Source organism: Eleutherodactylus coqui, chromosome 8 (assembly GCF_035609145.1).
Source record: "Eleutherodactylus coqui strain aEleCoq1 chromosome 8, aEleCoq1.hap1, whole genome shotgun sequence".
Classification (NCBI taxonomy): domain Eukaryota; kingdom Metazoa; phylum Chordata; class Amphibia; order Anura; family Eleutherodactylidae; genus Eleutherodactylus; species Eleutherodactylus coqui.
Genome location: NC_089844.1, coordinates 128640670 through 128665444, shown reverse-complemented (window position 1 = coordinate 128665444; position 24775 = coordinate 128640670). Strand labels below are relative to the sequence as shown.

Genomic DNA, 24775 nt, shown 5'->3' with positions numbered 1-24775 from the left:
GCTTTGCGATTTTTGTGTAATGAGTTTTTAACATTAGAAAGTCCCATTGACATTTGCGTTAAAAAACCGCAGCGTTAAAAGAACGTAAGTGTGTGGGAGCTCTAAAGGTAACACCCCTTTTATTCAAATTTAACCCGAGACTGGAGCTTTCTTAGCCTTACAGGCATGCTCCATCCCTGCAGTCCATGGCCACTTCCTTATGTACTTTACAGCCTTTCAGTATATGCACATAGAAGTCAGTTAGATTCTCCTTAGTATATACACATAGAGGTGAGGTAGATTCTCCTCACTATGTACACATAGAGGTAAGGTAGATTCTCCTCAGTATATACACACATAGGTCAGTTAGATTCTTGTACCAAATTTCACGTTTGTACAACACCGGGAAGTTACATTACATAGGGGTGCACTTACTTTTACATTTAGCATTGAATAATCGAGTAGTGTCCCCTTTACTTATCCTATTTAGGATCTAAGGAATGGTTGTGCCAAATTTCCCGCTTATAAGACACTGGGAAGTTACATTACATAGGGGTGCACTTACTTTTGCAATTAGCATTGAATAATCAAGTTGTGACCCCTTTACTTTTGCTATATAGGACCTAAGGAATGCTCCTGCCAAATTTCATGTTTGTACGACTATGGAAAGTTAGAGAATTAGTGGCGAGTCAGTGAGTCAGTCAGTGAGTCAGTGAGTCAGTGAGGGCTTAGAGAGATAGAGAGGTAACTTCTGCAAAGATTGCATCTAACTTCCTATATCTTCATGCCACTTATGGAAGTGTATTATACATCGGCCATCTGGTGGTCTTATGTCATGCTGTATGTTACCCTATTCGGGATTTACTGTTAAGAAGTACATTTATAAAACATATTTAATTGCAATTATATCTACGTTTTTTTACTCTGCTGTTAAGGTTATTGTCTGTAAATCTGTTCCTGACAGTCAAAATCTGAACACAAATTTGGAAGCAGCACCCAAAACTCTGTAAGAAACAACGGATTCATCCAGAAAAAAATAAAAAACATTTTTTTTTATAACACAGTATTGGAGATGGTTTCATGTAGTTAACAGGCCAGTATCTAGTTTAGATTATGCAAGGATATTGCTGGGCAGTATAGTGGTATGTGTCCCTACTTACCTCTGCTTAAAGAGATCCTCATATATAAGAGTTGTCCAACCTCAGCATTTAGTGGCAGATAGATCCTGCATGCAGTAGTGATACTGACAGTGGAGTGAATCTACAGATATCTCATTCTCTATTCTGGCTGCATGTAAATATTTAAGGAATATCACAGAGTCACGAGAACCTGTGAATGATTGAGCCAGGATCTAGGAGGCAGTCTTATTACTATTAACTATTTGCAATCTGTGTTCTTATCATAACTTGCAAATCCTAAAGTAAGGAACAGTCCTGCAGCAGTTCCCTAATACGTGTATATAATTATTCTGGTAGGAATAGAATCTCATTAATGCTGGATTATTAGATATTCTGGATTATTAGAGGGTCCTTAGAGAACCTTAAAGGGGTTGTCTCGCGAAAACAAGTGGGGTTAAGCACTTCTGTATGGCCATATTAATGCACTTTGTAATATACATCGTGCATTAAATATGAGCCATACAGAAGTTATTCACTTACCTGCTCCGTTGCTAGCGTCCCCGTCGCCATGGTTCCGTCTAATTTCGGGGTCTTCTTGCTTCTTTAGACGCGCTTGCGCAGATCCGTCTTCTCCCTTCGGCTCCGCTCGGCAGCATCGGCGATTTGGCTCCGCCCCCTTGTACGCATCATCGCGTAGCTCCGCCCCATGATGTGTGCCGGTTCCAGCCTCCTGATTGGCTGGAATCGGCACGTGACGGGGGCGGAGCTACGTGATGATGCGTACAAGGGGGCGGGGCCAAATCGCCGATGCTGCCGAGCGGAGCCGAAGGGAGAAGACGGATCTGCGCAAGCGCGTCTAAAGAAGCAAGAAGACCCCGAAATTAGACGGAACCATGGCGACGGGGACGCTAGCAACGGAGCAGGTAAGTGAATAACTTCTGTATGGCTCATATTTAATGCACGATGTATATTACAAAGTGCATTAATATGGCCATACAGAAGTGTATAACCCCACTTGCTGCCGCGAGACAACCCCTTTAAATAAAACAAAATACAACAGCAATTCCTTAAATTCGGCTCAATGCACACGTCCGAATTTGCATTGCAGAATCCGGACGTGGCGTCCGCCTCCGAATTGCGCAGCAAATACCGGCCACAGCATGCAATGTAAAAGCGGGTTTTCATGTCCACGAGTGGAAATCAATTGCAATCGGTTGAGGATACTCCCCCATACATATATAGGAATAACCAAACTAAATGGCCAATATTAATTTACTCTCTTGGAATGTACGAGGGATGGGCACACCTAGGAAACGGTCCATGATTTTTTCATACATTAAAAATCATAACCCATATATAGTATGCCTCCAAGAGACACATATGTTATCGGAAAAGGTTGGGCAATTGCAGAAGCCCTGGGTCCAATGGTCTTCACACTCTACATACTCATCATATGCCAGAGGAGTGTCAATCTTAATTCATAAGCGGCTGAGATGGGAACCGGGGCGTACGGTCAGAGACCCGGAGGACAGGTACATCTTCGTCCAAGCATGGATAGACTCTCTCCCTTATATACTTATAGGGGTGTATCTCCGCCCGCCGGCCAACATAACAATCCTTCACCAGGCGGCTCAATTTGCCTCCCAATACCCTAATGCCTCTATAATATGCATGGGCGACCTGAACTTAGTACTAGATCCCCAGATGGATAGATTTGGTGGCTCGCAGACCCACCCAGCACAGGTAAACCCCACCCCTCTGGCAGCGTTCCTACAGGAGGTCGGCTGGAGGGATGTGTGTAGGATTAGATGGCCGGCAGCCCACGAATATTCTTGCCATTGAGCTGGATCATATTTTCCTCAAGCAGGTTTCGGGGTATTCTGTAGCTTCCAAATTGTATAGTGTGCACACATCATCGACCAGATCAGACACAAGTGCTGGTCTAAGCTGGGAGAGTCTCTTCACAAATGTGTAGAGTCTCAGGCTTTTATTGTAACACATGATAACCGCCCTTTTATGGGCGTGCAACAGATTACATCAGTAACATATAGGATTCTCATTTGTCGGATCATATAGAATCCCCCACCCCTCTCCAAAGTCCAGTGTGTAAGCCTGTCCTTTGTTCTATTGCATGTGCTCAAAACTGAAAGCATCTTTGTTTGAGAAGCTGGAGAGTGGGTGAGGGGGCTTCTTCAGTATTGGAATGTGACTTAACTCTTTAAGAGGCTGCTGTGGAACTGTGTGCAAAGTCAACATTATACCACACACACACACACATCTTTTCACCATGCCATTGTCCAGCAATTACTATAATGAAATTATGCAGTCATTAGCCTCTAAGAGTTAAAGTCACTATAGCTGCGTAATACATCTAGTTTAGTACAAATCGATAGACATTTTACACTGACTAAGCATCATGTCTATCACAATCCCCCCTTAAAATGTCTATCCTCTAACTCTTCCCGTCAAATTTTCACAGTTCTCTGCACGTGAGCCTATAATCGGAGCGCGTTGAAGGTTCGATTTAGGGTCTTCAAGGGGGTGTAGGACTTGTCCACTCCTTCTGGGGTCGCATCCAGCAAACTAATTGTGGGAGTGGCTTTTCCAGCATCCGTTTCACATTTCTCTCTGACACAGGGGATAACACAGCAGACTAGAACGAAAATGATAATCAGTTCACATACAACAGCGACGCCCATCTGTGCCAGGATCCTTTACCACCCGCTGATCTATGGAAAGTACAGGTCCCAAAGATTAGTTCTTTTTAGTTAGTGCGGTCAGCTTCTTTAATGGCAACTGCGTCTTTACCCGCGGGTCACGTGTTGTCTGGGATGTAGGTACAACAAGTCTCCCCTATCATCTTACAGACACTCCCCTTTTTAGCTAAAATCATATCTAAGGCCATTCTATTTTGAAAAGTCATAGTCGAGGTAGGTCCTATTGGTCGACTAGTCCCTGCAAGGCATCTTTAGTATAATTTATAAACCGCTGCTAATTATAATAAACATAATTAATCCAGTCAACATTTTATTTACCATAATGATCAGGAAAATGGACTCGAATCTAGCTTTAACTTGGTCTCTAATTTTTAAAACTCGTCAGGTACCCCCCTTGGCTGTCGTATGACGTCAATGTACACGTGTAGATCAAAACTACCACCAGGAGTCTCTCTTCTCGCTCTAGTATAATGTTACAATACTAGTAGTGTGCACAGGTACGCACGGCGTGGGACTCCCTGATCTTCAGCCACACCGATGTCCCTCCTGGAGATAGCCCTGAAGGTGGACACGTCCAGGCCGCCGACACTGACCCTACACTACCTAGTGACAAGACTGGAAGGAACCGCCGTACCTATGCGGAAAACAAAGATAGACCAACATGACAGGATAACCACAAAACACAGACAGAGTTGGATCGAGATAAAGTAACTATTGGGGGTAACCTCATTATCCTCGATGCTGTCTGACAGGATGCGGAGGAGCATAAGGGCTTTACTAAGGCACACTCCCCTGTGCAATTACCTTCCAGGCGGGTTCTCCACCTCATGTCTCCACAAAGCCAGTAAACGTCTCCTAAGGACTGGACCTGATTCTGCATCCATTCCCCTCCTATCGTACCGTAGGAGGAGCAATACCCGTTAGTGAGTTCCCCAAAAATCTCCCTCCACCCTGCCTATTTGCCTGGCAGGTGTAGTTTTCAGGGTAGTCAGTAATACTCTCTCCGGTGCAAAACACTTAAGTAGTTATAGAGTATTCCTTTTTCCACTTCTCACAAACAGTGTAATTGGTGGAAGTGCTCGTGAAGAGACTAAGAAACCACTCTTCAGCATCTACAGTGAGATTTAGGGGGACCATCCCCGAGTGTAGTCGGGCACTACTGCACACGCAACAGTTAGACTTGTTGCTCCTGTTAGCATTGTACCTCATCAACTCCAACCAGAGATTCTGGTCAGAGTAGCCAGTCGCTACTGTCAAGATGTCCTCAAAGGTAGGGTCGGCTATGATCATCATGTTCGTTAAGGTCTTTATCTTATGGTGGAGGGGGTTGATTATGGGCACGGGACTAAGTGAAGGCTTCCATTCGGGTGCATCTACCATATTCCTTATTTTAAACTTCCCTAAGGGATCTGTCCTCCCGTACCGGTATGTCCCCAGACTGTAAGTCCCCCCGTCCCCCGGGCTTGGATCTCCCATGGTTAGTGTAAAAACCGCATTAAAACCAAGCAGCATACTAAGTTCAGCCTTCCAATACCTGCTGTCCTTATTATTCTCAAGAAGGGTTATACGACTAATTAGGGATTTCCCGCTCTTATCTTTCTTATTTAAGGCACTTCGCGGTTTATAGGACTAGTCTATTCCTGTGTTACATCCCACTAATCCCCAATAACGGCAGTCTTCTCCCCAGACATCATCAGTGGCGCAAACATATTGTATTCCCCGGGTATATAAGTCATATAACCAGCCGGACTGGGCTAAATCTGGTCCGCGGTGGGATCTTGCGCCTAGACACGGGACCACAGTACAATAGTCAAAGGAATATGCGGCTACTTTAGTATTGGACGAGTTATACCAGAAGGTAACCATACCCTCATATTCTTCTGACTAAGAATTCCAGTTGCCACCCTCTTCTCTCACTAGCCCTAACCAGAGTAATGTCCTTGGCACAACTAAGACTGGTCTCCCGGATCTGAAGCTTTCTTACAGTATGAAGCATGGATCCATGTAAGTCTTTCGGCGAGTTTCACAGCTGTGGCAGTAGTCAGAAGCACCTGGTAGGGACCATCAAATCGGGGCTCAAGAGGGTGCTTCCTGAGGAACTTCTTGACACACACCCAATCCCCAGGCTGCAAGATATGTGTCCCAGTGTCTGCCTCTGAGTCTGGAAGAGAACACCTGTGCATAGGCTTTGGTTAGTGCTTTAACAACGGAAATCACATACTTAGTCAACACATCAGATTGTAATTGTAACTACTGAGGATAGTAACAACCTAGCCTTGGGGCTAGCCCAAACAATCTCGTAGGGAGATAATGCATGATCCCCCCCTGGGTTCATATCTAACACTGAATAGGGCTATTGGATGACAGTCTTTTCAAAGTGGCGTCATTTTTAAGTATCTTACTTTTTAGCGTGCCACTAAGTCTCTCCACCTTTCCACTACTCTAAAGGTGGTAGAGTATGTAAAAGGCCTGGGATACACCCAGAGCAGACATGAAATGTTACATTCACCTGTGAAGTTTGTACCTCTGTCTGACTCTGAATCACTTCTGGTACCCCATATTCACAGTTTACCTCATTCATGAGCTTCTTTGCGGTTACCTACTTGTTTGCCTTGGTAACAGGGTCGGCCTCCAACCTGCAAAGACATCAACAACAACAAGCATACATTCATACTTCCCAACAAGTGGGAGCTGAATGTAGTCAATTTGCAATCCCTGAAATGGGTAGAGTGGTCCCGGCAAGTGTGATGTGGCAATTTTACTTCTGCCCTGACTCACCTATGGCATAGATCATGCTAAACTGGACAAATGATGCAGCAGCTACAGAGAACCCAGAAGTCGCCTGTCCTCTTTCAAGTGTGGACGTCATTGCTGCTTTACTAGGTGGGTCTTTCCGTGCGTCAGCAGGGCCATCATGGGATATAGGAACTGTGGTAGACAAGTGCTGTTGACTGTTCACCATACGCTGTCCTGTTTCTGCTGCTCCCATATTAGTCCATTTATTCATTCCTTCCTTGCTGGCTTGTAACTGTAAAGTCTTTAGCATATCAAAGTCCAAATTTTGTCAATGTCCAAAGTTTTTGCCACTGACTCATGCTGTCAGTATCTTTCTTCTTTCTTCCACGGCTTGAGGGCCGCTGCCTTTGCTGTGCTGTTGGCGAGGGTGTCGTCTCTCGCTTCTCCAGTGTAGGAATCGGTGCGAACTCTCAACTTTGTCAGGTAGAAGTAGGGCCTCCATGAGACTCTGCACCGCTGCACCATTCTTAATTGGTTGTCCTGCTAAGGTAAAAAAACTGTCTGGCCTTCCATATTGGGCCGTAATCATGAGCTATGCCAAATGCATACCAGGATTCAGTGTAAAGGGTTGCCATCTTACCTCTTGCCACTCTACATGCCTCAGTGAGGGCCTTCAGTTCTGCTTCTTGTGCTGAGACATGCGGAGGCAGAGCTTCTGCTTCTAGGACATCTTGTTGTGTGACCACTGCATATCCAATGTGGAGTCATCAATCCTCACCCTGGTACCATCTGCAAAAAGCTCAACATATGCATCGTCAACAGAGGTTCCGGTAACTGTTTGCATACCTGCAGTTTTTTACTGTATTAGTACTAAATAATCGTGTTGATGTTCTATTTCACGTGGCTCGGAATCTTGTAGCACAAAATCATTTATTTCCTTTTTATCTTATTTCATTTATTTATTTATTTATTAAACCCAATAGCTGATCTACAACACCTAGATCATCTATGACCCAGATCACCTATGCTTCCCCCCTTTTGAACCAGAATACTCAATGGAAAAAGAGTAATCGCGTTTAAACTAGTACAACGTTGAAAAAGGAAACCAAGAGGCACAAAAACAAGCACTTTGTAGGTCAAGGTGACATTATATGCAGCGAAGTCTGAGCGAAAATATCCTTTAGATTTTTTTTTTTTCAGGTCGCAGTTAGCATTTTTTAACACAAGGGGGCGCAACACAAGCAAAATTTAGAATCACCCAGTGTAATAGTATTTCAAGGAACGTCAATGTTTAACTTTCACTCTCCTGTCGGAATATAATGATAGCTTCAGTGTAGACTGACACTAGAATATACAAAAGACTTAAGGAAAAAACTAAAGAACACGGATGAATTGACATCCTACTCTGAGCAATTCAGTCCCTCTTTCTCACATAACTAAAATTACTTCATCAAATTGCGTGAAAAAGTTTGCTGGGTGACCATAGGGAAATTATTCCATCTGTAGGAGCCTTCCTTAACATCATCTGTCTGAACATCCATTGGAGAAGCAGGCAGTGGAAAACAGAGCCCCTGGGAACACACCATGAGAGAGCATCCCCTTTCATGGATCCCTGGCCTCTGTCCCCCATTCATCAACTCCAATCTTCTATACACTATAAACCAGCTTAGTCATCTACTATGTCCCAAGCTGCATCTTCACAAAGGTTTGTTTCCCTGAACTTATCACACATCCAAGGTGGCCACATTTTGGAGTGTAACAAAGTCTGGTCAAACAAAACCTTACATCAGACAATCATGACGTTAGCACTGGATACAGTGGCATTGGGGAATGTAGGCCTCCCGAGTGTAGCAAAATGGCCGCCAGAGGCAGAAAGGGGCGGGGCTACAAATCTCCCAGGTGAGGCAAGATGGCTGCTGGAGGAGATAGGGGCGGGGCTTAGTCCTATTCCAGATTGGAATGGCCGGAAGTAACATCACACACCCTGAAAGTGAGCACATGGTGGAAGTAATTTCAGGGTGGGGGCACAGCTCACCACACTTGCTGCAGAGGCACAGTTTGTGGGGTTTTAAACATTGCAAGTGCGGCCGCCATTTTAGGGAGGGGCTGTAGTCAACACAAAGGCACGATACAGGCAATACACATCCCCAACTACACTTTCTCATCTTGAATCTCTTTCCTACATTATACCTTCTCCTAGCAATCTAATACACCTTTCTTTCTGCTTATCTGTCCATAACCCAACATTTCTTTCTGCAACTTTTCCTGATCCTTTTCTTGTAAAACATTTCTACATGTTTTGCATATTCCAAAACATCCTGCACTGATCCCGTATTCTATTCTGCCTGCTTATTCTATCCTATTTGAAATTTCTGGACACGGTAAAACTCCTTTACCAAATTCCACCTCTTCTTATATCCCTCGTAAATCACAATGCACATTAACACTACAAAACACAAGACAAAGGGAACAGAAGAGTTAACTGGGAAATGCTTTCAGTGGCTTAACTTCAGCCCACTCTCTTATCAGTAACCCTTCCCCCAATAACCAACACTGCACATTCTTTAAACTAAACGTCTGAAATACACAAAGACTGACGATTATATTCAATGACCAAGAGCTCTGGAAGCTATAATTCTCCGCGTATATACCTTTCCACATATGAGAACATAACACGCTCAATCATACAGGTAAATACACCTTTTTAAACCCTGCGTATCCCTTCACATATGAGAGCACATAACACGCTCAATTATACAAGTGCATACGCATATAATAAATCTTCCTGACCTCACACTAGTTACCTAGGAGTAAGTGTCCCTGTGGCGCGTGCCCTCAGGCTTAAACAGCCAAGTCCGCCCTTCTGACACATTAACCCTCACAGAATTTATCTCTTGGTCTTGCATACACAATCTTTAACCGTCTCAGACATAACATACCCAGCATACAAAATACCCCTAGGCAGGTTAAAACGGTGGGTTTTTTTCAGAGTAGAAAGGACTATATTACCTGCCTTTCTTGGGATACACCCAGAGCAGACATGAAATGTTACATTCACCTGTGAAGTTTGTACCTCTGTCTGACTCTGAATCACTTCTGGTACCCCATATTCACAGTTTACCTCATTCATGAGCTTCTTTGCGGTTACCTACTTGTTTGCCTTGGTAACAGGGTCGGCCTCCAACCTGCAAAGACATCAACAACAACAAGCATACATTCATACTTCCCAACAAGTGGGAGCTGAATGTAGTCAATTTGCAATCCCTGAAATGGGTAGAGTGGTCCCGGCAAGTGTGATGTGGCAATTTTACTTCTGCCCTGACTCACCTATGGCATAGATCATGCTAAACTGGACAAATGATGCAGCAGCTACAGAGAACCCAGAAGTCGCCTGTCCTCTTTCAAGTGTGGACGTCATTGCTGCTTTACTAGGTGGGTCTTTCCGTGCGTCAGCAGGGCCATCATGGGATATAGGAACTGTGGTAGACAAGTGCTGTTGACTGTTCACCATACGCTGTCCTGTTTCTGCTGCTCCCATATTAGTCCATTTATTCATTCCTTCCTTGCTGGCTTGTAACTGTAAAGTCTTTAGCATATCAAAGTCCAAATTTTGTCAATGTCCAAAGTTTTTGCCACTGACTCATGCTGTCAGTATCTTTCTTCTTTCTTCCACGGCTTGAGGGCCGCTGCCTTTGCTGTGCTGTTGGCGAGGGTGTCGTCTCTCGCTTCTCCAGTGTAGGAATCGGTGCGAACTCTCAACTTTGTCAGGTAGAAGTAGGGCCTCCATGAGACTCTGCACCGCTGCACCATTCTTAATTGGTTGTCCTGCTAAGGTAAAAAAACTGTCTGGCCTTCCATATTGGGCCGTAATCATGAGCTATGCCAAATGCATACCAGGATTCAGTGTAAAGGGTTGCCATCTTACCTCTTGCCACTCTACATGCCTCAGTGAGGGCCTTCAGTTCTGCTTCTTGTGCTGAGACATGCGGAGGCAGAGCTTCTGCTTCTAGGACATCTTGTTGTGTGACCACTGCATATCCAATGTGGAGTCATCAATCCTCACCCTGGTACCATCTGCAAAAAGCTCAACATATGCATCGTCAACAGAGGTTCCGGTAACTGTTTGCATACCTGCAGTTTTTTACTGTATTAGTACTAAATAATCGTGTTGATGTTCTATTTCACGTGGCTCGGAATCTTGTAGCACAAAATCATTTATTTCCTTTTTATCTTATTTCATTTATTTATTTATTTATTAAACCCAATAGCTGATCTACAACACCTAGATCATCTATGACCCAGATCACCTATGCTTCCCCCCTTTTGAACCAGAATACTCAATGGAAAAAGAGTAATCGCGTTTAAACTAGTACAACGTTGAAAAAGGAAACCAAGAGGCACAAAAACAAGCACTTTGTAGGTCAAGGTGACATTATATGCAGCGAAGTCTGAGCGAAAATATCCTTTAGATTTTTTTTTTTTCAGGTCGCAGTTAGCATTTTTTAACACAAGGGGGCGCAACACAAGCAAAATTTAGAATCACCCAGTGTAATAGTATTTCAAGGAACGTCAATGTTTAACTTTCACTCTCCTGTCGGAATATAATGATAGCTTCAGTGTAGACTGACACTAGAATATACAAAAGACTTAAGGAAAAAACTAAAGAACACGGATGAATTGACATCCTACTCTGAGCAATTCAGTCCCTCTTTCTCACATAACTAAAATTACTTCATCAAATTGCGTGAAAAAGTTTGCTGGGTGACCATAGGGAAATTATTCCATCTGTAGGAGCCTTCCTTAACATCATCTGTCTGAACATCCATTGGAGAAGCAGGCAGTGGAAAACAGAGCCCCTGGGAACACACCATGAGAGAGCATCCCCTTTCATGGATCCCTGGCCTCTGTCCCCCATTCATCAACTCCAATCTTCTATACACTATAAACCAGCTTAGTCATCTACTATGTCCCAAGCTGCATCTTCACAAAGGTTTGTTTCCCTGAACTTATCACACATCCAAGGTGGCCACATTTTGGAGTGTAACAAAGTCTGGTCAAACAAAACCTTACATCAGACAATCATGACGTTAGCACTGGATACAGTGGCATTGGGGAATGTAGGCCTCCCGAGTGTAGCAAAATGGCCGCCAGAGGCAGAAAGGGGCGGGGCTACAAATCTCCCAGGTGAGGCAAGATGGCTGCTGGAGGAGATAGGGGCGGGGCTTAGTCCTATTCCAGATTGGAATGGCCGGAAGTAACATCACACACCCTGAAAGTGAGCACATGGTGGAAGTAATTTCAGGGTGGGGGCACAGCTCACCACACTTGCTGCAGAGGCACAGTTTGTGGGGTTTTAAACATTGCAAGTGCGGCCGCCATTTTAGGGAGGGGCTGTAGTCAACACAAAGGCACGATACAGGCAATACACATCCCCAACTACACTTTCTCATCTTGAATCTCTTTCCTACATTATACCTTCTCCTAGCAATCTAATACACCTTTCTTTCTGCTTATCTGTCCATAACCCAACATTTCTTTCTGCAACTTTTCCTGATCCTTTTCTTGTAAAACATTTCTACATGTTTTGCATATTCCAAAACATCCTGCACTGATCCCGTATTCTATTCTGCCTGCTTATTCTATCCTATTTGAAATTTCTGGACACGGTAAAACTCCTTTACCAAATTCCACCTCTTCTTATATCCCTCGTAAATCACAATGCACATTAACACTACAAAACACAAGACAAAGGGAACAGAAGAGTTAACTGGGAAATGCTTTCAGTGGCTTAACTTCAGCCCACTCTCTTATCAGTAACCCTTCCCCCAATAACCAACACTGCACATTCTTTAAACTAAACGTCTGAAATACACAAAGACTGACGATTATATTCAATGACCAAGAGCTCTGGAAGCTATAATTCTCCGCGTATATACCTTTCCACATATGAGAACATAACACGCTCAATCATACAGGTAAATACACCTTTTTAAACCCTGCGTATCCCTTCACATATGAGAGCACATAACACGCTCAATTATACAAGTGCATACGCATATAATAAATCTTCCTGACCTCACACTAGTTACCTAGGAGTAAGTGTCCCTGTGGCGCGTGCCCTCAGGCTTAAACAGCCAAGTCCGCCCTTCTGACACATTAACCCTCACAGAATTTATCTCTTGGTCTTGCATACACAATCTTTAACCGTCTCAGACATAACATACCCAGCATACAAAATACCCCTAGGCAGGTTAAAACGGTGGGTTTTTTTCAGAGTAGAAAGGACTATATTACCTGCCTTTCATTGATTTATCACTCTGGATTAGACATACAGATTAACAGTTAGAAATCAGCTTGACACAGGAAGATAAAGCAATCTTAGTGTTCTGTAGATTTTCACGCCCCTGAGTTCTACGTGTTATCTGCCGATCTCTGTATTGTTCCAGAATGAAAGAAATCAAAAGAAATCTACTCGGCTCACCCAGGGACTCCAATTGAGCTGGATCATATTTTCCTCCAGCAGGTTTCGGGGTATTCTGTAGCTTCCAAATTGTATAGTGTGCACACATCATCGACCAGATCAGACACAAGTACTGGTCTAAGCTGGAAGAGTCTCTTCACAAATGTGTAGAGTCTCAGGCTTTTATTGTAACACATGATAACCGCCCTTTTATGGGCGTGCAACAGATTACATCAGTAACATATAGGATTCTCATTTGTCGGATCATATAGAATCCCCCACCCCTCTCCAAAGTCCAGTGTGTAAGCCTGTCCTTTGTTCTATTGCATGTGCTCAAAACTGAAAGCATCTTTGTTTGAGAAGCTGGAGAGTGGGTGAGGGGGCTTCTTCAGTATTGGAATGTGACTTAACTCTTTAAGAGGCTGCTGTGGAACTGTGTGCAAAGTCAACATTATACCACACACACATCTTTTCACCATGCCATTGTCCAGCAATTACTATAATGAAATTATGCAGTCATTAGCCTCTAAGAGTTAAAGTCACTACAGCTGCGTAATACATCTAGTTTAGTACAAATCAATAGACATTTTACACTGACTAATTATCATGTCTATCACACCATTCTACTAGCAGGAACACCCTCTCCCGTATAGATTATTGCCTCGGGAACGCTAGACTATGCACAGCAATAACTCGCATTAAATATCTTCCTAGGGGCATATCAGATCACTCCCCAATACTTGCGGAAATCTCTACACCAGACTCATATTCCCATAGACATAACTGGCGGGTACATCCCTTCTGGCTGAGCCTATTTGGCACAAACGATAGGATCCATGACCAGCTCGCTACCTTTTTAGAACTGAACCAAACCAGACACAGAACCGGTGATGCTCTGGGAGACATTGAAGGCCTTCCTATGAGGTGCCTTAAAATCATCTATTTCCTACATTAAAAAAAAAAATCCTCCATACTGGAGCGCGAGATGGCGTTTTAATACACATGCCTAGAGTCAGCCTACGTCGCGGATCCATCAGATGAACATAGAGAGCAATGGTTAAGACATGGGAGACAATATCTAATCCACTTACAAGAAAAAGTTTGCAGAGCTTCCTTCTTCGTTAAATAACGATTCTATGAACTCGGCAACCAATCCAGCAGCTTACTAGCCAACTTGGTACATTAAAACTCGGCATCGCCATCGATACTTCGTATTGCGTCTGAGACAGGCGAGATTCTCCATGATAAGATATCGATAGGAGCGCGATTTCAACGCTTCTACAGCGAGCTGTATGCCACTGGATTACAAGCCACACACCAGGAACTTGAGAACTTTCTATCTAATCTCAACTTTCCCACACTTACCCCCGACCAACAAATGTTAATGGATACCCCGTTTACATTGACCGAACTCTCAGAGGCCCTAGGGGAGGTGTCTAACGGCAAAGCCCCAGGTCCAGATGGCCTGCCGATTGAAGTCTACAAAAGATATCAAGAGGCACTTTTGTCTACATTATTAGCGACCTACAACGCAGCCTTCAATAATAAATCACTCCCCCCTTCCTTCTATGAGGCCACTATCGTACTCATCCTAAAGCCGGGAAACGATGCGCTTGATTGCGGGTCTTACAGGCCCGTTTCTCTCCTCAACTCAGATTATAAACTCTTAATTAAAACGCTTGTACGACGTCTTAATAACGTTATCCTAGATCTAATACACCCAGATCAAATCAGATTTATGCCGGGTAAATCCACAAGAGAAAACCTACGGCGGGTCCAGGTTAAAACACAAGGTGGGTCAGAAAGGAAAGCGAATTGGGCCCTGGCCTCCCTAGACACAGCTAAAGCCTTCGACTCTATTAAATGGCCCTTCCTGCTCCAGGTGCTGAAGAGATTTGGGTTTGGAAATAAATTCATCCAATGGGTCTCCCTAATATACAAAACACCTGTAGTGGCAATTTCGGTGAATGGCACCTGCTCTTCGTACTTTCCTTTATCTAGGGGTACGAGACAGGGATGCCCTCTCTCCCCACTCCTCTTCCCTCTGGCCATGGAACCACTGGCTATTATGCTTCGGACATGCCCAATTTACCGCGGGATAGTGATAGGGGACCGAGAAGATCGAGTGGCGCTATACGCCGATGATCTCATGCTATTCATGTCTGATCCAATGACTTCCCTACCCCGAGCCATGGACACCATTAACAAATTCGGACACTACTCGGGCCTGCACATCAATTGGTCAAAATCCGCCCTGATGCCAGTTACGGCGCAGAACCCCCGATGGCCTGTGGACATACTCCGGGACCTACAGGTCTCTAATGACTTTAAATACCTGGGAATCCAGATTACCAACACAACGAGCCGATCTCTGGATTTAAATATATTTCCCCTAGTCGACCTCTGCAGGTCTAAATTCAAAGTCTGGGGATCTCTACCTCTATCGGTCGTAGGCCGCATTAATCTAATTAAAATGATTGTCCTACCTAAATGTCTCTACACCCTACAGAACATCTCCGTACCTGTCCCGATGAAGTTCTTCTGAACCATGAATTCTCTTATGACTTCCTTTATATGGGGAAGCTCCCGTCCAAAACTCAAACTATCCACGCTTCAGAGACCTAAAGATAGCGCCGGATCAGCACTCCCAGACCTATTTCTCTACTACGTGGCCAGCTACACCTAAAATCTTGGTTGAGTGATGATCCATTACCTAACTCAGAAGCCCACCTGTCCCACGCCCTGAACATCCCCTGTCTTTGGCCGGTACTGGAGTTCCCTACCGCTGTGAAGGGCAAGATACTGCCCATCCATAGACTGGCTATGCGAGTCTGGCACCAGGCCAGAGAGGCGAGTGGGTTCTTTGACGTTGCCGCGGATATGCCTTTGTGGAGAAACCCGGGACTACAGGAACTGCAGTCACTAGAAGGCCTTGAAATATGGGAAGAATACGGGATTACCCGCTTAGGCGATCTGTATAACTCTAACATACTATTATCCTTTGAGCAATTACAGAGGCAGTACCAATTACCGCGAAAGTACTTTTATAAATATCTGCAGATTCGACACGCGCTCCAGTCACAATTCCAGCCGGCGAGCATCACCATATCTCACTATCCATTAATTGGGATATTAAAATCACAAGGCCCCCGGGGACTCATATCACCATTATACTCCCACTTAAGAACCTCAAAAGCCGCACGAGAAATTCCCCCAGCCCTGGTTAGATGGAAGTCCCTAATTCCATCATTGACAGAAGAAACATTTCAACAACTATTGGAATCTCCACTAATTGTTTCACCCTCAGCAAACAACAAAATGACCCAATTATATATAGTCCACCAGTGCTACCTTACCCGGCGAGACTGCTTAAAATGGGCAGAATCCCATCCACTAGCTGCATCAGATGCACATGCACATATGCCGACTTCTAGCACATGATCTGGGACTGCCCTTCGATTAGGTCATATTGGGGAGAGGTTATAGATTTGCTATCTGCGGTGCTGGACGTCCCGATACCTGTCACCCCGGAAATTTGCCTCTTCAGTATACTAGATGCAGAGCAATGGCAACACTACGATAGAATCTTTTTACAAGAGGTCTTATTCTTAGCTAGAAAGGTTATTGCATTGAGGTGGATGGACCAAAGGGGCCTGACTGGCAATGTGGAGGAAAATTACCAACTTAACCATACCCTATAATAGTATATAAAGCACGTAAATGCCCAGAGAAGTTCCAAAAAGTGTGGGGCCGTTGGTGCAACTCATCACTAACTATTCCCACCACAGCTGCTCACCTTGGTCATATCCGCACTAAATAGACGACGCTGAGAACCCATAACTGCTGGCCAAAATGAAGGGGGGCCTGATTCCTGCGCATGGGTACCCACTCAGGGCACCGCACTAAAGAGTGCCCTGATGGTTTTACCTCCTAATATATTCCACTCCTCCGATGGACGCATTAACATGCGAGCTACATATATATATATATAAATATGTATATGGCTGCTCCCATAGCAGATATATGTGTCCCCCACTACACTCTTTAATGTTACTATTAGAGATGAGCGAGCACCAAAATGCTCGGGTGCTCGTTACTCAAGACGAAATTTTCGCAATGCTCGAGGGTTCATTTCGAGTAATGAACCCCATTGAAGTCAATGGGCGACTCGAGCATTTTTGTATATCGCCGATGCTCGCTAAGGTTTTCATTTGTGAAAATCTGGGCAATTCAAGAAAGTGATGGGAACGACACAGCAACGGATAGGGCAGGCGAGGGGCTACATGTTGGGCTGCATCTCAAGTTCCTAGGTCCCACTATTAAGCCACAATAGCGGCAAGAGTGCCCCCCCCCTCCCAACAATTTTTACTTCTGAAAAACCCTCATTAGCAAGGCATACCTTAGGTAAGTACCAAACTACCTCCAACAAAGCACAATCACTGCCTGCATGACACTCCACTGCCACTTCTCCTGGGTTACATGCTGCCCAACCCCCCCGCACGACCCAGTGTCCAAAGCGCACACCAAAGTGTCCCTGCGCAGCCTTCAGCTGCCCTCATGCCACACGCTGGCCTCATAGCCACACCACCCTCATGTCTATTTATAAGTGCGTCTGCCATGAGGAGGAACCGCAGGCACACACTGCAGAGGGTTGGCACGGCCAGGCAGCGACCCTCTTTAACAGGGGCGGGGCGATAGCCCACAATGCTGTACAGAAGCAATGAGAAATCCAATCCTGTGCTACCTCCATCAGGAGATGCAAACATGGGCATAGCAATGGGGAATCCATGTGCCACACAGTATTCATTCTGTCAAGGTGTCTGCATGCCCCAGTCAGACCGGGGTTTTTTATAAATAGTCACAGGCAGGTACAACTCCGCAATGGGAATTCCGTGTGCACCCACAGCATGGGTGGCTCCCTGGAACCCACCGGCTGTACATAAATGTATCCCATTGCAGTGCCCAGCACAGCGGAGGTAATGTCCGATTAAATGCAGGTGGTCTTCGGCCCACACTGCATGCCCCAGTCTGACCGGGGTTTTTAATACAGACACTGGCAGGTACAAATCCCTAATGTGAAGTCCCTGTGGACACACAGTATGGGTGGCTCCCTGGAACCCACCGGTGGTACATAAATATATCCCATTGCATTGCCCATCACAGCTGAGGTAACATCAGGTTTAATGCAGGTGGGCTTCGGCCCACACTGCATGCCCCAGTCAGACTGGGGTTCTTTAGAAGTGTACACATGCAGTTACAACTCCGTGTGGACCGACAGCATGGGTGGCTCCCTGGAACCCACCGGCGGTACATAAATATATCCCATTGCAGTGCCCAGCACAGCTGAGGTAATGTCAGCTTTAATGCAGGTGGGCTAAAAATTACTAGGATTACAATGTAGGCGAGGGCCCAAAAAAATTGGTGTACCAACAGTAAAAATGTACTTCAGGAAAATTGCCCATGCCCAACCAAGAGGCCAGGTGAAACCCACTAATCGCTTTGGTTAATGTGGCTTAATTTGTAACTAGGCCAGGAGGCAGCCTAGTTAAAATAAAAATTGGTTCAGGTGCAAGTTTCAACGCTTTATTGAATTGAGAATTGAAACGTATAAACATTGTTTACAAAAGTTATATGACTGAGCCTTGTGGGCCTAAGAAAAATTACCCGTTCGGCGTGATTACGTGAGGTTTCAGGAGGAGGAGCAGGAGGAGGAGGAGGAGGAATATAATACACAGATTGATGAAGCTAAAAGCTCCCCGTTTTTTATGGTGATAGAGAACGATGCTACCATCCGCGGGTGCAGCCTACGTATTGTTTAGGTATCGCTGCTGTCCGCTGGTGGAGAAGAGAACTCTGGGTAAATCCAGGCTTTGTTCATCTTTATGATTGTAAGCCTGTCGGTTGACAGGCGGGGACGCTTATCCGTGATGATTCCCCCAGCCGCACTAAACACGCTCTCTGACAAGACGCTAGCCGCAGGACAAGCAAGCACCTCCAGGGCATACAGCGCGAGTTCAGGCCACGTGTCCAGCTTCGACACCCAGTAGTTGTAGGGGGCAGAGGCGTCACAGAGGAGGGTCGCGTGATCAGCTACGTACTCCCTCACCATCCTTTTACAGTGTTCCCGCCGACTCAGCCTTGACTGGGGAGCGGTGACACAGTCTTGCTGGGGAGCCATAAAGCTGTCAAAGGCCTTGGACAGTGTTCCCCTGCCTGTGCTGTACATGCTGCCTGATCTCCGCGCCTCCCCTGCTACCTGGCCCTCGGAACTGCGCCTTCTGCCACTAGCGCTGTCGGATGGGAATTTTACCATCAGTTTCTCCGCCAGGGTCCTGTGGTATAGCAACACTCTCGAACCCCTTTCCTCTTCGGGTATGAGAGTGGAAAGGTTCTCCTTATACCGAGGGTCGAGCAGTGTGTACACCCAGTAATCCGTAGTGGCCAGAATGCGTGTAACGCGAGGGTCGCGAGAAAGGCATCCTAACGTGAAGTCAGCCATGTGTGCCAGGGTACCTGTACGCAACACATGGCTGTCCTCACTCGGAAGATCACTTTAAGGATCCTCCTCCTCCTCAGGCCATACACGCTGAAAGGATGACAGGCAAGCAGCATGGGTACCCTCAGCAGTGGGCCAAGCTGTCTCTTCCCCCTCCTCCTCATGCTCCTCCCCCTCCTCCTCCTCCTCCTCAACGCGCTGAGATATAGACATGAGTGTGCTCTGACTATCCAGCGACATACTGTCTTCCCCCGCCTACGTTTCCGAGCGCAAAGCGTCTGCCTTTATGCTTTGCAGGGAACTTCTCAAGAGGCATAGCAGAGGAATGGTGACGCTAATGATTGCAGCATCGCCGCTCACCATCTGGGTAGACTCCTCAAAGTTTCCAAGGACCTGGCAGATGTCTGCCAACCAGGCCCACTCTTCTGTAAAGAATTGAGGAGGCTGACTCCCACTACGCCGCCCATGTTGGAGTTGGTATTCCACTATAGCTCTACTCTGCTCATAGAGCCTGGCCAACATGTGGAGCGTAGAGTTCCACCGTGTGGGCACGTCGCACAGCAGTCGGTGCACTGGCAGATTAAACCGATGTTGCAGAGTGCGCAGGATGGCAGCGTCCGTCTTGGACTTGCGGAAATGTGCGCTGAGACGGCGCACCTTTCCGAGCAGGTCTGACAAGCGTGGGTAGCTTTTCAGAAAGCGCTGAACCACCAAATTAAAGACGTGGGCCAGGCATGGCACATGCGTGAGGCTGCCGAGCTGCAGAGCCGCCACCAGGTTACAGTCATTGTCACACACGACCATGCCCGGTTGGAGGCTCAGCGGCGAAAGCCAGCGGTCGGTCTGCTCTGTCAGACCCTGCAGCAGTTCGTGGGCCGTGTGCCTCTTCTCTCCTAAGCTGAGTAGTTTCAGCACGGCCTGCTGACGCTTGGCCACCGCTGGGCTGCCACGCCGCGCGACACCGACTGCTGGCGACGTGCTGCTGCTGACACATCTTGATTGCGAGACAGAGGTTGCGTAGGAGGAGGAGGAGGAGGGTGGTTTAGTGGAGGAAGCATACACCGCCGCAGATACCACCACCGAGCTGGGGCCCGCAATTCTGGGGGTGGGTAGGACGTGAGCGGTCCCAGGCTCTGACTCGGTCCCAGCCTCCACTAAATTCACCCAATATGCCGTCAGGGAGATATAGTGGCCCTGCCCGCCTGTGCTTGTCCACGTGTCCGTTGTTAAGTGGACCTTGACAGTAACCGCGTTGGTGAGGGCGCGTACAATGTTGCGGGAGATGTGGTCGTGCAGGGCTGGGACGGCACATCGGGAAAAGTAGTGGCGACTGGGAACCGAGTAGCGTGGGGCCGCCGCCGCCATCATGTTTTTGAAAGCCTCCGTTTCCACAAGCCTATACGGCAGCATCTCCAGGCTGATCAATTTGGCTATGTGCACCTTTAACGCTTGAGCGTGCGGGTGCGTGTTGGCGTACTTGCGTTTGAACACTTGCGCGCTAGCGACGGCTGGACGGTGCGCTGAGAGACATTGCTGGATGGGGCCGAGGACAGCGGAGGTGAGGGTGTGGGTGCAGGCCAGGAGACGGTAGTGCCTGTGTCCTCAGAGGGGGGTTGGATCTCAGTGGCAGGTTGGGGCACAGGGGGAGAGGCAGTGGTGCAAACCGGAGGCGGTGAACGGCCTTCGTCCCACGTTGTGGGGTGCTTGGCCATCATATGTCTGCGCATGCTGGTGGTAGTGAGGCTGGTGGTGGTGGCTCCCCGGCTGATCTTGGCGCGACAAAGGTTGCACACCACTGTTCGTCGATCGTCTGCACTCTCAGTGAAAAACTCCCAGACCTTTGAGCACCTCGGCCTCTGCAGGGTGGCATGGCGCGAGGGGGCGCTTTGGGAAACAGTTGGTGGATTATTTGGTCTGGCCCTGCCTCTACCCCTGGCCACCGCACTGGCTCTTCCAACCTGCCCTGCTGCTGCACTTGCCTCCCCCTCTGAAGACCTGTCCTCAGTAGGCTTCACAAACCAGGTGGGGTCAGTCACCTGATCGTCCTGCTGCTCTTCCTCCGAATCCTCTGTGCGCTCCTCCCTCGGACTTACTGCAATTACTACTACCTGAGTGATAGACAACTGTGTCTCATCGTCGTCCTCCTCCTCACCCACTGAAAGCTCTTGAGACAGTTGCTGGAAGTCCCCAGCCTCATCCCCCGGACCCCGGGAACTTTCTAGAGGTTGGGCATCGGTCACTACAAACTCCTCCGGTGGGAGAGGAACCATTGCTGCCCATTCTGGGCAGGGGCCCGAGAACAGTTCCTGGGAGTCTGCCTGCTCCTCAGAATGTGTCATTGTAATGGAGTGAGGAGGCTGGGAGGAAGGAGGAGCAGCAGCCAGAGGATTCAGAGTTACAGCAGTGGACGGCGTAGAACTCTGGGTGGTCGATAGATTGCTGGATGCACTTTCTGCCATCCACGACAGGACCTGCTCACACTGCTCATTTTCTAATAAAGGTCTACCGCGTGGACCCATTAATTATGAGATTATTCTGGGGACGCCAGAAACGTGCCTCTCTCCTAATCCCGCAGCAGTCGGCTGCGATACACCTGGATCAGGAGCTCGGCCTGTGCCCACACCCTGACTTGGGCCTCTGCGTCCTCGCCCGCGTCCACGTCCTCTAGGCCTACCCCTACCCCTCAGCATGGTGTATTACCAGTAGTGCAGAAACAGAACGCTGTAATTAAATGTGCCGCTTATTGGCCTGTGGTTGGAGGCTGACTTCGCTTACGGAACGCACAGCAGAGCCAGGAAAGAATTTTGCGCAAGCCTGTAGTGAGACGTAGGTGCGTATGACTGAGCTAGTGGAATTCACAGCGCAGAAGCAGTCAAGTGTCCAAAGGCCACTAGTAGGCCTTAAGTATTTTGCTTCTATTTTTTTAAAGGCTGAGCTGAGACAGCAGACAGATACTGTAGGCAGCGTATATATGTATACTGTTTCCCTCTGGACGGGATGACGGCGGTGATGTAACGGGCAATGCAGAGCCAGGAAACAATTTTGCGCAAGCCTGCTGTAACACTTAGCTGCGTAATAATTAGGACTACTACCCCCAGCAGAGACGCAGTACACTCAAGATGGTCACAGGCAGCCCACAGATAGTATTTTTCCCAAATTTGTTTGAAAAAGCCCACTGCCTATATAGACAGTATATCTCTTTCACCTTTCCCACTGTCCCTGCCTCACCAGTACTGGCCCTATACTATGTACAATGACTGCAGACTGTGGACGCAATGCTCTGCACGCCCGATATACAAAAAAAAAAAGTTGTGCAACACTGCTAAAAGCAGCTTCAACAGTACTGCACACGGTCAGATGTGGCCCTAAGAAGGACCGTTGGGGTACTTCAAGCCTAAAATAACTCCTAACGCTCTCCCCATAGCAGCAGCAGCAGCACTTTCCCTGAACTATGTCAGAATGCATCTGTGGCGAGCCGCGGGAGGGGCCGATTTATATACTCGGGTGACACCTGATCTCGCCAGCCACTCACTGCAGGGGGGTGGTATAGGGCTGGAACGTCGCAGGGGGAAGTTGTAATGCCTTCCCTGTCTTTCTATTGGCTAGAAAAGCGCGCTAATGTCTCAGAGATGAAAGTGAAAGTAACTCGAACATCATGTGGTACTCGTCTCGAGTAACGAGCATCTCGAACACCCTAATACTCGAACGAGCATCAAGTTCGGACGAGTACGTTCGCTCATCTCTAGTTACTATCCTTTCTTTATAAGCCACTACCATCTCGTACCATCTACCCCTCCTCCTTTCTTTTACCCTTATCCACGAATTCTACCTGATAATGTAATCATTGTAGCCTGTAAGGTCGCCTCCCCCCCGTAATATTCATGCATAACTCTGTAGTGCAAAAGTTTCTATTGTTTCTGACATGTTGTTTACTTGTCAATAGAACAAGTTTAAAAAACAAAAAAAAATAAATCAATTGCAATCTTTCACTCGCGGGGGGAAAAAAAATCGCAGCATGCTCTATTTTGAGCTAGAGTCGGTGTCGACGGCTTCCATTGAAGTCAAGAGAAGCCATCCATCCCGCGGCCCTTCTGCAATCATCATTGCGGAAAGGCCTCGGAATCCGCGTCATCGCCTATTGACGGCGCGGTCACATTTGTACTGCACATGTGCGCTGGTTGGCACATCCCCAGCACAGATGGAAACCATCCAGACAGGTACACAGGGGTCACCGGCCGGGCACCCGGTCCAATTCCGCTGCAGGATCCCGCATGCGGAGTCTGACCGAGTCGTATGCATATGGCCTTAATTTGGCAGGAATGGAATCAGATAGGTGATGGATTACTAATATTCTGGACTTTGACAGGGTGTAGAAAACGCATTTGCATGGGCAGAGTACATTCACAAAAAATGCTCAAAATAAAATATTAACACAAAACAGGTGTTGGGATATCACTGGACCAAAGAGTAAATTTGCTTTTGGCACAAATCCTGAGGCAAGATCACCGCATGGCCAAAAAAAGGGGAATAACTGTGTAAGAACAAATAAATCACTGGGGATACCCCTAATACTTTACCTTTATTGGAATAAAAACTTGGTCAACAGACAAACAATACAAAAAATACACAAAACTTTACAGAGAAGCCAAGGTTGCCCCTCCCCCTCTAGGAGAACCGTGTCGAGAGCAATTCTTCTTGCATGTGCCCCCAAGAGCGGCACAACAGTCGCAGACAGGCGGAAATAACAGAGGCATATACAGTCTTATGTCGAAATAACCTTTTGTTCTAATGTTTTGTACAAATATTCTATAATAAAAATAAAGATATATGCACTAGAAGGTTGTATTTGTATTCCTGCTAGATATATTTATCTTAGTCAGCAGGTTATAGTGATCTATGTGGTTGCCCGGGTCCAGCGGCACTGTTGAATATATTACTGCTGCATCAGAAATGCTGCGTTTAACCTTACAGAGCTACATAATACATTATTCATATATAGTGAACAGTGGTTCACTTACAAGTCTTTGTCCTTTAAACAAAGTTTCTCGCCGAGCCTTATGACATATCATTGTGGGACATTATCAACTTTTAGCTTTCTAGTATTAACTGCAGTCAAGGGTTGCTTTGATAAATCAACTCAATGTATTTGCAAATATATGATGATTTTTTTTGAATTTTTAAATTTTAGGTATTTTTGTGCACCATTTCGGACAATAGGTCACATAGTTGCTGCCTACTAATCTGTGATGAACTGTCATCCCGATGTGGA

At 46.5% G+C, this 24775-nt stretch overlaps 1 protein-coding gene across 1 annotated transcript in view; it reads right to left on the bottom strand.

Annotated features, from left to right (window-relative positions):
* Positions 1–1263, bottom strand: part of LOC136576814 (acyl-coenzyme A synthetase ACSM3, mitochondrial-like) — a 33621-nt gene extending 32358 nt beyond the window's left edge. The window contains exon 1 of the mRNA XM_066576395.1: positions 1140–1263. The gene's annotated coding sequence lies outside the window, so the exon portion shown is untranslated. The remainder of the gene's footprint in view (positions 1–1139) is intronic.
* Between the last annotated feature and the right edge of the window lie 23512 nt (positions 1264–24775).